The following is a 12,840-nucleotide window of genomic DNA, read 5'->3' on the forward strand; positions in this document are numbered from 1 at the left end:
TGGACAATGCATAAAAATATGCAAGGTCCGGGGTTCAAACCCCGACCACTACCAAAAAAATCACAAATATTATTAAATTTATTCAACGGACCAGATGATTGATTGGTTACTTAATCTTAACTTTTTATTGATACACTTAAAAAACAGGCCCCACAATAGTTGTTTATCGTGGTTTTTTAAGTACAGTAATAACGAGCTACTCTCAATGTGTTAATATCAGTACATATTTGAAACAAACTAATTAATTATACTGCCAACTCAAACATAACATTTTAATTCCAGATATTTTTTTTACAAATTTTTTAATCTAGATTTTGTAAAAAGGAAAATAAAATATCGAAATATGACAATTAAATGCAACAAAAGGTTGATTTTCTTAATTTTTGTATTTATCGAAATATCGAAATATGTTTTGTTTTAATCTAGAATTTGAGGAACTTGAAAATCAAAATAAGATCATTGAAGAAGAAGAAGAAGAAGAAATTCAAAATAATCAAAATTATGAAAATAGTATTCAAAGATCTTCAAACGAGGAACCACCTCAAAGTCCTCCAAGATCATAGAGAACAGTTGATTATCACCCTCAAGAACAAATTATTGGGGATACTACTGATGGTGTAAGAACAAGAAGATCTTTTGAGAACAATGACATGGCAATGATCTCACAGATAGAACCAAAAAACATAAAAATGCAATTATTGATGAATCATGGGTTGAAGCCATGAAAGAAGAGTTACTACATTTTGAAAAGAAATCAAGTTTGGACCTTGGTACCTGAACCTCAAAATCAATCTGTTATTGGTACCAGATGGGTATTCATAAACAAATTAGATGAAGAGGGAAAAGTAACTCGAAACAAGGCAAGATTAGTGGCACAAGGGTACAATCAACAAGAAGGAATTTGAAGGTGAGAAAAACACAAGAAGGGGGGGTTGAATTGTGTTTTGGAAAATTTTTCGTTTCTCCTAAAAACTGAACACACTGGTCAGAAGCTAAGTGAGACAGCTTCTGAAGTGATAATCAGAATCTAAATGCAGCGGAATAAAACAGAGAGAGAGAAGAAGAACGACACAAAGCAATTATACTGGTTCCTTCCACAATCCGGAAGTAGTCCAGTCCCCCTTGCACTTCCAAGGAGATTTCACTAAGAGTAATATCTGATTACAATTGCTCAAGCACACAAGCCTGAGACTTCCTTTGCTCAAGCACACTTCGCAAGAGTCTTCCTATGCTCAAGAACACAATCAAGAGACTTCCTTTGCTCAAGCACAACTGCAAGAGACTTCCTTTGCTCAAGCACACTTGCAAGAGACTTCTAAACAAAATTACACAGAAAATTGTTTACGATTGAACACTTGATATACAATCAGAGGTGCTCACAATACAAATCAGATACAGACTCAATGACTTAAGAATTTCTAAGATATGACTTTGAGACACAGAAATTCTAAGTGAATGCAGAACAATTTCAGCAGAGGTTTGGCACTTGTAAGAATGTTGAGAGTCTGTTGTTCAGTATTGGCGTTCTTGCATTACCAAATCTCTAAGTCTTCACTCCTTTATATAGAGGTGTGAAAGAGACGTTGTGAAATTGCTAGCACATCAAAGAGTCGTTGTTGAAGCTTGATCTTTCACCTTTGATCTTTTGCCTGATTTGGTTGTTGTCCTATGAAGAACCAATTTGAAATCCATTCCTTATCCAAAGGAACATCTATGCAGGCGAAACCGTATTCTGGAGCTGTTTTCTTGTCTTGTAGCGTGGACACAAAACAGAGTAGTGGAGAAGGTGGTTGTACAGTTCGTACAAAGTACAATGTCAACGCTTTCGTCCAAAATTGCAAGCACATGTCTTCAAACACCTTTGAAATGACCGTTGCAAAATTCCACTAATCTTTTGATGTGTTTTCGAATCCAATAGACATATTTTGCAGTGATGATTCGTCAATCCTTGAATCTTTGCAAATCCAGTTGATCTTCAGCTTCTGGTGAAATGGCTTCTGATGAGGCAGCTTCTGCAGCTTCTGATGGTGCAGCTTCTGCAGCTTCTGATGGTGCAGCTTCTGTTGATGCAGCTTCTGATAATGTGGCTTCTGGACCTCTTGTCTTCAGGAGCAGTATTCTTCAGGAGCACTATTCTTCCTTCAGAAGCGACTTAACTTCAGGAGCGCTTTTTCTCTTCAGTAGCAAGTTGCCTTCAGGAGCGTCCAAGCTTCAAATTTTGCTGTTTCCTTTGCTCTTTATTTGCTCTTTCAGAACCAATGATGATGTAACTTTTTAATTATGGTCCTGTACACTTGAACAAATATTAGCTAGTCCAATTTACAATTTTTAATACCTTGTTATCATCAAAACTCTTTAAGGTTCATTGTTAAACACATTTTGTTCCAACAATCTCCCCCTTTTTGATGATGACAAACAAAAGTATTTAAAAATTGATCAATTGTTGTTAATCTAATTAACAAGTTGACTTTGGGGTCCTGAGGTTTGTAAGCTCAGAATCTGAGGTTTGTAAGCTCAAACTCCCCCTGAGTCTGATAGTCTTTAAGGTGAGGTTTGTAAGCTCCCCCTAAGTTCTATCCAGGTTAATTAAATTCCTTTTACGCACAATAGTTATCAGAGCTTAAAAAAAATTGAATCATTGAAAGAATTAACTTATAGATAAGAAGAATGGTTCAATTAATTTTACTTGATTTTTGATACTCCTTCTTTCGTTCATAGCTTATACCATTAAGGTAAAAATGATAGAAGTTTTTCAAAAAATTTCAAATATCATTAATGGGGCTCAGAGCCTTTAAATACTTGTCACATATACTCCCCCTTTTGTCATTATCAAAAGAAACGAAATAAAAGAAAATAAGCATAAAAGACAAAAAGATGTGAGAAAAACTCAAACATAAAGAGAGTATAATAAGTAAATAACTAGACTATCCAGGAAATCAGAATCAGATAAACAATCAGAACCATTAAGCATTCAAAAGCAATAAACATTAAAACAAGACAGTTTCAGAAGCAGAGACTGAGAATTTAAAACAAACAACAAACAAAATAAAACACTAAGGTGTGTACTAAGGGTTAGGTTGTTGTTGTTGTTTCTTCATCTTCTCCATTTCTTCAATTTTCTTTTGCAACTGTTCCTCAAGAAATTGTTGCCTCTGGAGAAGAGCCTGTTCCCTTTCATTAGCCTCTTGCTGCTGTTTTGCCATCTTTTGCCTCAGAAGCTTAAACATCCTTGAATCTCTGGTCAAGTAATCCATTTCTGAGAAGAATGGATTGTTTGCCAGGAGCAGTGTAGGACTTCTGACTCTGAGACTTTGCTTCAGGTGCTCTATTAACTTTCTGACAGAAGCTTCCTTGCTTCTGATGCACTTAGCCTTTATTTCTTCAATAAATTCAGCAGCCCGGTTCTGAAGTGATGCCCAGGAGTCTTCATATGCATTGGTGAGATCAATTGTCCTTCTTTGATCCACCAGATCATGCATTTGACACAGAATAGTGAGTAGCTCAGTATTGATATATCCAGATTCCATAATGTTTGGGGTTGGTTGTTCAAGAGTTTCAAGGTCAGAATCACTAATTTCAGGATCTTGAACAGGGCTAGAGACTGGAATGGTTATGTGTTGGGATGGGTTTGAGGTGGATGGCTGGTTAGAAGCTATGTGTGCGGTAGAGGTTGAGTCTTGAACATTGACTTGAGAAATGTCAATATCCATGGGAGTTGGTTCAGGTGTGTGTTCTGGTTGTTGGTCAGTTTCAGTTTCAGTTTGTTGTGTTGAGGTTGTTGTTTGATTGTTGAGTTGGGGGTCAATGGTTGCTATAGGTGATTGTGGGGGTGATGTGGGTTTATGTGGTTCAGGAGTTTGTTGTTAGGGGCTTTCTGAAACAACTTTATCAGAAGCAGCTGCTTCTGGAGTTGTCTCAGAGGCTTTTTCTGAGTTTGGTTTGTCTTTAGGTAACTCACCAGAGTAGTGGAGAGCAAGATGGTCTAAGACAGAAGTGTCTTCTGAAGGTTCAGGTGCAGGTGGTTGTGATGAAGAGGGTGAAATGAGGGGTGAGGTAACTGGAATTTGAAATATCTTGTCTGAAGAGCCAGCTTCTGAGGTTCCAACTTTCTTCAAAGCTTGAACGGCCACTTCCTTGACTTCTTCAGATTTATCCTTGAAGAACTCATCACAGTGTTCAAGGCCTGAGGCTATAAGTTTTTCATCCCTATCCCTTCTCTTCTGAGCTCCCCTTTCCTGCAGTTCAGCTAGCATCTGAGCAGCTTCTGCATCAGCCTTCTTCTTCATGTCAGAAGTAACTTTAACCATTGGAGTGAAGATTGGTCCAGATGCTTTCTTAGTTATGATGGGTTCTGATCTGCCTTTACTTCTCTTTAAGGGAATAGAAGCAGCACCAACTTTTTTGCCTCTTTCCTTTATACTTTGCAGCATCAGATTCTGGAGCATCAGCTTCTGAAGTTCTAGGATTTTCGTTCTGATTCATCTGTCCTTGCTCTACATTATCAGCACTAGCAAATTCCTTCAAAGCTCTTTCTTCTCGCCAATTTGCTAGATAATTATCAGAATGTTCCTTAGCCATTCTCTTCATGGCTGGAGTCACTTGAACCATGGAGCTTTTCTTGTCAAGTGGAGCCTTCTTTCTTTTCAGCTTGGGCTCTGCCTCTTCTTCCTCTATCTCATCCAAAGCTTCATCCAGTTTGTCCTTGTAGTAAACTGTTTCAGCTTTCCCTCTCTTTCTCTTAACATCCTTCTTTTGCTTGCCCTTATCTGTAGCAGTTGCTGATTCAGTAGCACCCTTAACTTTCTTTCCTTTTCCAGGAGCGGCTTCCTCCTGAGGGCTAGCATCTTCCTCCAGGACGTACTTAGCAACTGATTGGACTAGGGAATCAGAGTCACTTTCCTTAAAGATGAAAGGAAAGTCCCTGAATGCCTTAGATTCTTCTGTGGTCAACTCCAACCACTTTTCATCTTGAGGGGCGTTCTTGAACTGACCCATGGAATGCAAGCTTTTGCTACAGATAGTCTTCTTAGCAGTAGAAGCTTCGAAGCATTTATCAGAAGCACTCCTTGTCTGTTTCAAGAAGTTCAACACCCTTCCCTGATAGAAGATCTCAGAAAGCAATCTTCCATAGGGTACTTGTTTTCTTCCTCTAGTAGTGCTTTCATTTATAGCCCAACAGAGATGATCCATTACATATCTTGGGAAGTTTATCTTTTCCAGAATAGCCATGAAGTAAATTGCTAGCTTCTGTTGATTGTTGGGTTGATCAGACCCTCCTGCTCTTTGAAAAAAGCAATCATTACTGAATTTCACCAACATCCTGTTGTGAATTTCCATTTCAGAAGGTTTGGCATCTTTCTTCCCACCCAGAAGAGTGTTGTAGTAACCTTGTAGCAGGACTTCTTCCTTCTTGACTATTTCTTGGAATCTTCCCTCTGCTTTCATTCTGCAAGCTTTAGCTATAACATCCTCAGTGATGGTTATAGGAATGCCCATCACTTCAGACCTTATTTCTAAGCTATCAAATGAGGTATGATTCATATCCATGGTCATTTTTCCTTTCTTTGACCCAGCTTGTTTGCTTACGACCTTTGCAGGCTTTTCATTATACACCTCAGCCCTTAACCAAAAATCCTTGACCAAGTTCACATACGTTGGCCCATTTAGCATCTTGAAGAACTCAGACAGCTTCTGAGTCTCTATCAACTCTTCCATCTTCACTTCGTACTTCTTAAGCGAAGCAAAATCCACCGGTGATTCTATTTGGACGATTAAGGATTTCCAAGGAATATCCATAGTCTTTTCTTTGTAGACGGACCCAGATTCTGGTGCGCTTTGCATGTTTGAAGTAGATTCTGAAACTTTTGAGCTTGATGATGCCATTGATGATTGAAGAAGATTTGAAGAAGATGAAGATTTTAGGGTTCTAGGGTTGAGAGAATGCGCTTACTTCGCACTAACAGGTGAGAGAGAAAATATGTTTGTTGTGAGTGAGTAGTGTGTGAATTGACAAAGTGTTAAGAGTAAAACGATTGCAATTCAAAAGGGACAAACAAACATAACATTAATGACTAATTGGGGGCGCGTGAAAGTACTTTCAAAGCTAGTGAATCATCATTGCCCTTTTTGTTATACACCAACACATACAGACCACGTCAGAAGTTCTCAGAGTAACTACCAAGTTAGTGGGCCAGAAGTTACCTTAAAAAGTAACTCCCAACGTTTCCACTAATTCAACTATTCAGAAGCAGAAAATTCAGCTTCTGGACTTCAGATGCTGACGTCATCATCAGAAGCGAGTTTTCCTCAGAATCTCAATAAAGAGGTTCTGATGGACTACTGCTTCTGAACTAACTTCAGAACCTAAAATCCTATTCAGGAGCAAGCAAACTTTAATCAGACACGTAGTGCATGTTCAAATTTTTCTTTATAAAATCAAATCTTTCAACAGTTAAAGGCTTAGTAAATATATGAGCCCATTGATTTTCAGTGTCAATGAATTGTATATCTAAAATTCCTTTTTGAACATAGTCTCTGATAAAATGGTGTTTGATTTCAATATGCTTAGCTCTTGAATGCAAAATTGGATTTTTAGACAAACAAATAGCAGCAGTATTATCACAATAAATGGGAATACTATTCGCAGTTATCTGATAGTCTTCCAACTGATGTTTCATCCAAAGTAGTTGTGTACAACAACTTGCAGCTGAAATGTATTCTGCTTTTGCTGTAGACATAGCAATAGTTGTTTGTCTTTTGCTAGCCCAGGATATAAGATTATCACCCAAAAATTGACAATTGCCACTGGTTGACTTTCTTTCAATCCTATCACCAGCATAATCAGCATCACAGAATCCAATTAGCTTATAATCTAAGGATTTCCTATAAAGGGGTCCAAGATTAGTTGTTCCTTTCAAATACCTGAAGATTCTCTTGACAACAGTCATATGAGATTCTCTAGGATCTGATTGGAATCTTGCACACAGGCATACACTGAATAAAATATCTGGCCTAGATGCAGTGAGGTATAACAAAGAACCAATCATACCTCTGTACAGCTTCTGATCTACTTTAGCTCCTTCATCTTCTTTGCTTAAGGTGCACGTAGGGTGCATTGGAGTGTTCATCACTTTACAATCTTCAAGCTTGAACTTCTTCAGAAGCTCCTTTGTGTACTTTGATTGATGAACATAGACTCCATCTTTGCATTGATTGATTTGAATGCCAAGGAAGAACTTCAGCTCTCCCATCATGCTCATTTCAAATTCATCCTGCATCAACTTAGAGAATTCCTTGCAAAGAGATGCATTAGTAGAACCAAATATTATATCATCAACATATATTTGCACAACAAGAATATCTTTCCCAAGAGTCCTTCTGAAGAGTGTTGTATCAACCTGTCCTCTTTTAAAATCATTCTTGATTAAGAAATTACTTAGTCTATCATACCAAGCTCTGGGAGCTTGTTTCAAGCCATATAGTGATTTCTTCAGTTTAAAAACATGGTCAGGATATTGAATATCCTCAAATCCAGGAGGTTGCTTGACATACACTTCTTCTTCTATGACACCATTGAGGAATGCACTCTTGACATCCATTTGATATAATATTATGCCATGATTAACTGCATAGGAAAGAAGTAACCTGATTGCTTCCAATCTTGCAACTGGAGCAAATGTTTTAGTGTAATCAATGCCTTCTTGTTGACTATACCCTTGTGCAACAAGTTTGGCTTTGTTTCTTGTTACTTCTCCTTGCTCATTCAACTTGTTTTTGAATACCCATTTTGTTCCAATAATGTTCTTGTGCTGAGGTTTGGGTACCAGATGCCACACATCGTTTCTTTGAAATTGATTCAACTCTTCTTTCATAGCTAAGATCCATCCATCATCTGAAATTGCTTCATCAACTGTTGTAGGTTCAATCATTGAGATTAGTCCAATCATTGACTCTTCTTGTCTAAAGTGTGATCTTGTTCTTCTTGGACTATCTTTGTTTCCAATGATTAGCTCCTCAGGATGTGAAGACTTGTGTTTGAATGTGTTTCTGGGAGGATCTGCTTGATGTGAGCCATCTTGTGGTTCATCAGAAGCAGCTTCATCTTGCGCTTCTGATGTGGGTTCAGCTTCTGGACTTTCTTCAGATTCAGCTATCTGATCAGGTTCTGGAGTAACTTCAGGAACCTGTATCTCTGCAAAACTTTCATCTTGCTTTGAAGTTTTATCTTCAAGCTCTTTTTCATCAAATCTAACGTACATAGATTCTTCAACACAGAGTGTCTCTGAATTATACACTCTGTATGCCTTTGTCCTTTCAGAGTAACCTAAGAAGATTCCTCTTTGGGCCTTGGCATCAAATTTCTTTAGGTAGAGCTTGTTGTTCAGAATGTAACATGTACATCCAAATTGATGAAAGTAAGAGATATTGGGTTTTCTTCCTTTAAAGAGTTCATATGTTGTTTTCTCCAAAATCGGTCTAATATAGATCCTGTTTTGAACATAACATGCTGTATTCACTGCTTCTGCCCAAAAATGTTTTGGTAAATTGTTTTCATGAATCATGGTTCTGGCCATTTCTTGTAAAGTTCTATTCTTTCTCTCTACAACCCCATTTTGTTGTGGAGTTCTAGGAGAAGAGAAATCATGAACAAGTCCATGTTTTTCGCAAAAAGCTTCAAATGGCTCATTTTCAAATTCTCCACCATGATCACTTCTGACTTTCAAAATCTTTGATTCTTTTTCAGATTGAATTTGAGTGCAGAAACTACTGAATACATCACAGGCAACATCTTTACTCTTTATGAATTTCACCCAAGTCCATCTGCTGTAATCATCAACAATGACTAATCCATATTTACTTCCATATAAGGATGCAGTACTCACTGGTCCAAATAAATCAATATGGAGTAGTTCTAAGGGTCTGGAGGTTGAAACAATGTCTTTGGTTTTAAAAGATGATTTCACAATTTTCCCTCTCTGACATGCACCACAGAGTGCATCTGAATGATAGTCAATGTCTGGTAGGCCTTTGACCAGTTGTAACTTACTAAGCTTAGAGATTAATCTCCAGTTAGCATGCCCCAACCTTCTGTGCCACATCCATTTCTTATCATTCACTGATAGAAGGCAAATCACCTTCTGATCAGCCAGTTCTGAAAAATTGATTTTGTAGACATTGTCAACTCTCTTTCCCTTGAACACAATGGATTTGTCTTCCTTGTTGATTACTGTACAGTTGGGTTTCTCAAAAAGCACATCATAACCATTATCACAAAATTGACTAATGCTTAAAAGGTTGTGTTCAAGACCATCTACCAACCATACATTATTAATTGAGGTAGAGGAATTACCAATAGTTCATGTACCTATGATCTTGCCTGACTGGTTGCCTCCAAACTTCACATTTCCTCCCTCTTTCATTGTTAGGCTGAGGAACACGGACTTCTCTCCTGTCATGTGTCTTGAGCAACCGCTGTCTAGGTACCAAGATCTTTGCTTTGGCACTGCTCTTAGACATACCTGCATTAATGACATTTTTAGATTTAGGTACCCATTGTCCTATGGGTCCTGGAAGGTTAGTACTTAAGGCTTTACTCTTCACTTCTTGTACTTTGTGTTGTGAGTTAGGTTGCTTCTGATTAACCATCACCTTAGGTTTTGGTACTTCAGAAGCAGTAACTGTCTTCTTCTGAAACTTAGACTTCAGAACCTCAGATTTTGGTTTCACCAGACTCTGAGGAATAGGTTCTGATCGTTTCAGGATCCTAACTTTTGAAGTCTTGGAATCAGATTTGATCATAGCCTTTGACTTAGAGTTCCTTGGCTTTGAAGTAATCTTAGCCTTAGAACCAGAAGATTCAGGTTCTGATTGAACAACAGTTTCCAACTCAGCACCTTCTGGTACGAAGAAGGTTTTCAGACCTTCCTTGATGCATTCACAACAAGATTTTAGATTGGTTTTCTCAAGTTTCACTTCTGGAAAACCAATTCCTCTGCCATTGTTCTTGTAAATGCTATAAATCATAGAAGCCACTCTGCTTCTGTCAATGCCAGATATAATGAAATCTTCAAGAGCAATTTCATGGTTACTTAAAGGTTTTTCATTACACTTTTCTTGTAGCTTCTGACATAAGAACCTGAGCTGATCTTCATACGTTTTACACATGAAGTCAAAGCCCCTAAGTCCTTGTTCAGAAGCTTTCAGATCCAATAGAGTTGATTTTTGCTGTTGTACTAAATCAGCATATTTTTCTTTTAAATCCTTCAACTCATTGGTTCTTACTTCAAAATGTGTAAGAAGTTCTTTAAGTGACTCAAGAAGTTCATTTCTGGGAATTTTGGAATATACCTCGTTTTCATCTTCTGAGTCTGAATCTGATCCAGCTTCTGAAGTTGCTGTTGCTACCAACCCAACAGCTACCTTTGCATCTTCATCAGCTTCCTCTTTATCAGATCCAGATTCACTTTCCAAATCATCCCATGTTGCCATTAAACTCTGCTTAATCTGCTTCTTGTATTTGCTTGGTTTGAACGTTGATTTCTTTGACTTGTCCTTTGATTTCTCTTTCTGAAGATCAGGGCATTCAGCAATGAAATGTCCAGGCTTCTTACAGTTGAAGCATCCCTTCTGATCTTCTTTTCTTGAGCTTCTGAAGTTACCCCTTCTGGCCTGAAACTTTCTGTTCTTTTTGGCCAGATACTGAAGTCTGCTTGAGAGCATAGCCATCTCAGCAGGATCTGGTTCAGAATCTGAACTTGATTGTTCTTCTTCTTCAGATTCAACCACTTTGAGAGCTTTTGATGACTTGCCTTTGGATGGAAGAGCTATTGATTTACTCTTCTTAGTAGACTCATGTTCATTAAGACTTAACTCATGAACTTTGAGAGAACTAACAAGATCTTCGACACTTAAAGTGTTTAAATCTTTAGCTTCCTCAATGGCAGACACCTTTGATCTCCATCTTGCAGGCAAGCTTCTGAGTATCTTGCTCACATGGTCAGAAGCAACATAGCTCTTCTTCAGAATTTGTAGCCCAGAGACTAAGGTTTGAAACCTTGAGTACATCTCCTCAATAGTTTCATCATCCTTCATCTTGAATAACTTGTACTGATGTACAAGCATGAGAGCTTTAGCTTCTTTGACCTTCTTGCTGCCTTCGTAGTTTGAACAGAGAGAAGCAAACATAACTTTAGCAGTGGATTTGTCACTCATCTTCATGTACTCTACTTTGGGAATGGCAGTGACAAGAGCTCCTCTGATAATATGATGCTTCTTTTAGAGTTTCTTCAGCTCAGGAGTATGCTTCTTTCTATCCACAGCAGCTCCTTCTTCATCAAGGACTAAGTCACCAACACCATCTTCTAGTATATCCCATAGCTCTTCATCTAAGCTCATGATATAACTATAGAAGTTGGTTTTCCACCAAGAAAATTCCTCGGCATCTCCATTGAACTTTGGAACTTTTCCAACACTGGATCTTTTACCATCACTATAATCATGTGATGCATTATTATAGCTAGTTTGACCAGGACCAGTAGGAGGAGGAGTGGACATGTTTTTCTCAGATCTTTGACTGTTGCACGCTTAAGTGTTACGCAACAGACCAAGGCTCTAGATACCAATTGAAGGTGAGAAAAACACAAGAAGGGGGGGTTGAATTGTGTTTTGGAAAATTCTTCGTTTCTCCTAAAAACTGAACACACTGGTCAGAAGCTAAGTGAGACAGCTTCTGAAGTGATAATCAGAATCTAAATGCAGCGGAATAAAACAGAGAGAGAGAAGAAGAACGACACAAAGCAATTATACTGGTTCCTTCCACAATCCGGAAGTAGTCCAGTCCCCCTTGCACTTCCAAGGAGATTTCACTAAGAGTAATATCTGATTACAATTGCTCAAGCACACAAGCCTGAGACTTCCTTTGCTCAAGCACACTTTGCAAGAGTCTTCCTATGCTCAAGAACACAATCAAGAGACTTCCTTTGCTCAAGCACAACTGCAAGAGACTTCCTTTGCTCAAGCACACTTGCAAGAGACTTCTAAACAAAATTACACAGAAAATTGTTTACGATTGAACACTTGATATACAATCAGAGGTGCTCACAATACAAATCAGATACAGACTCAATGACTTAAGAATTTCTAAGATATGACTTTGAGACACAGAAATTCTAAGTGAATTCAGAACAATTTCAGCAGAGGTTTGGCACTTGTAAGAATGTTGAGAGTCTGTTGTTCAGTATTGGCGTTCTTGCATTACCAAATCTCTAAGTCTTCACTCCTTTATATAGAGGTGTGAAAGAGACGTTGTGAAATTGCCAGCACATCAAAGAGTCGTTGTTGAAGCTTGATCTTTCACCTTTGATCTTTTGCCTGATTTGGTTGTTGTCCTATGAAGAACCAATTTGAAATCCATTCCTTATCCAAAGGAACATCTATGCAGGCGAAACCGTATTCTGGAGTTGTTTTCTTGTCTTGTAGCGTGGACACAAAACAGAGTAGTGGAGAAGGTGGTTGTACAGTTCGTACAAAGTACAATGTCAACGCTTTCGTCCAAAATTGCAAGCACATGTCTTCAAACACCTTTGAAATGACCGTTGCAAAATTCCACTAATCTTTTGATGTGTTTTCGAATCCAATAGACAACTTTTGCAGTGATGATTCGTCAATCCTTGAATCTTTGCAAATCCAGTTGATCTTCAGCTTCTGGTGAAATGGCTTCTGATGAGGCAGCTTCTGCAGCTTCTGATAGTGCAGCTTCTGCAGCTTCTGATAATGTGGCTTCTGGACCTCTTGTCTTCAGGAGCACTATTCTTCATGAGCACTATTCTTCCTTCAGAAGCG

The sequence above is a fragment of the Medicago sativa genome, chromosome 4 (genome assembly GCF_051527215.1).
Source record: "Medicago sativa cultivar Bolivia chromosome 4, Bolivia_mono, whole genome shotgun sequence".
Taxonomy (NCBI): domain Eukaryota; kingdom Viridiplantae; phylum Streptophyta; class Magnoliopsida; order Fabales; family Fabaceae; genus Medicago; species Medicago sativa.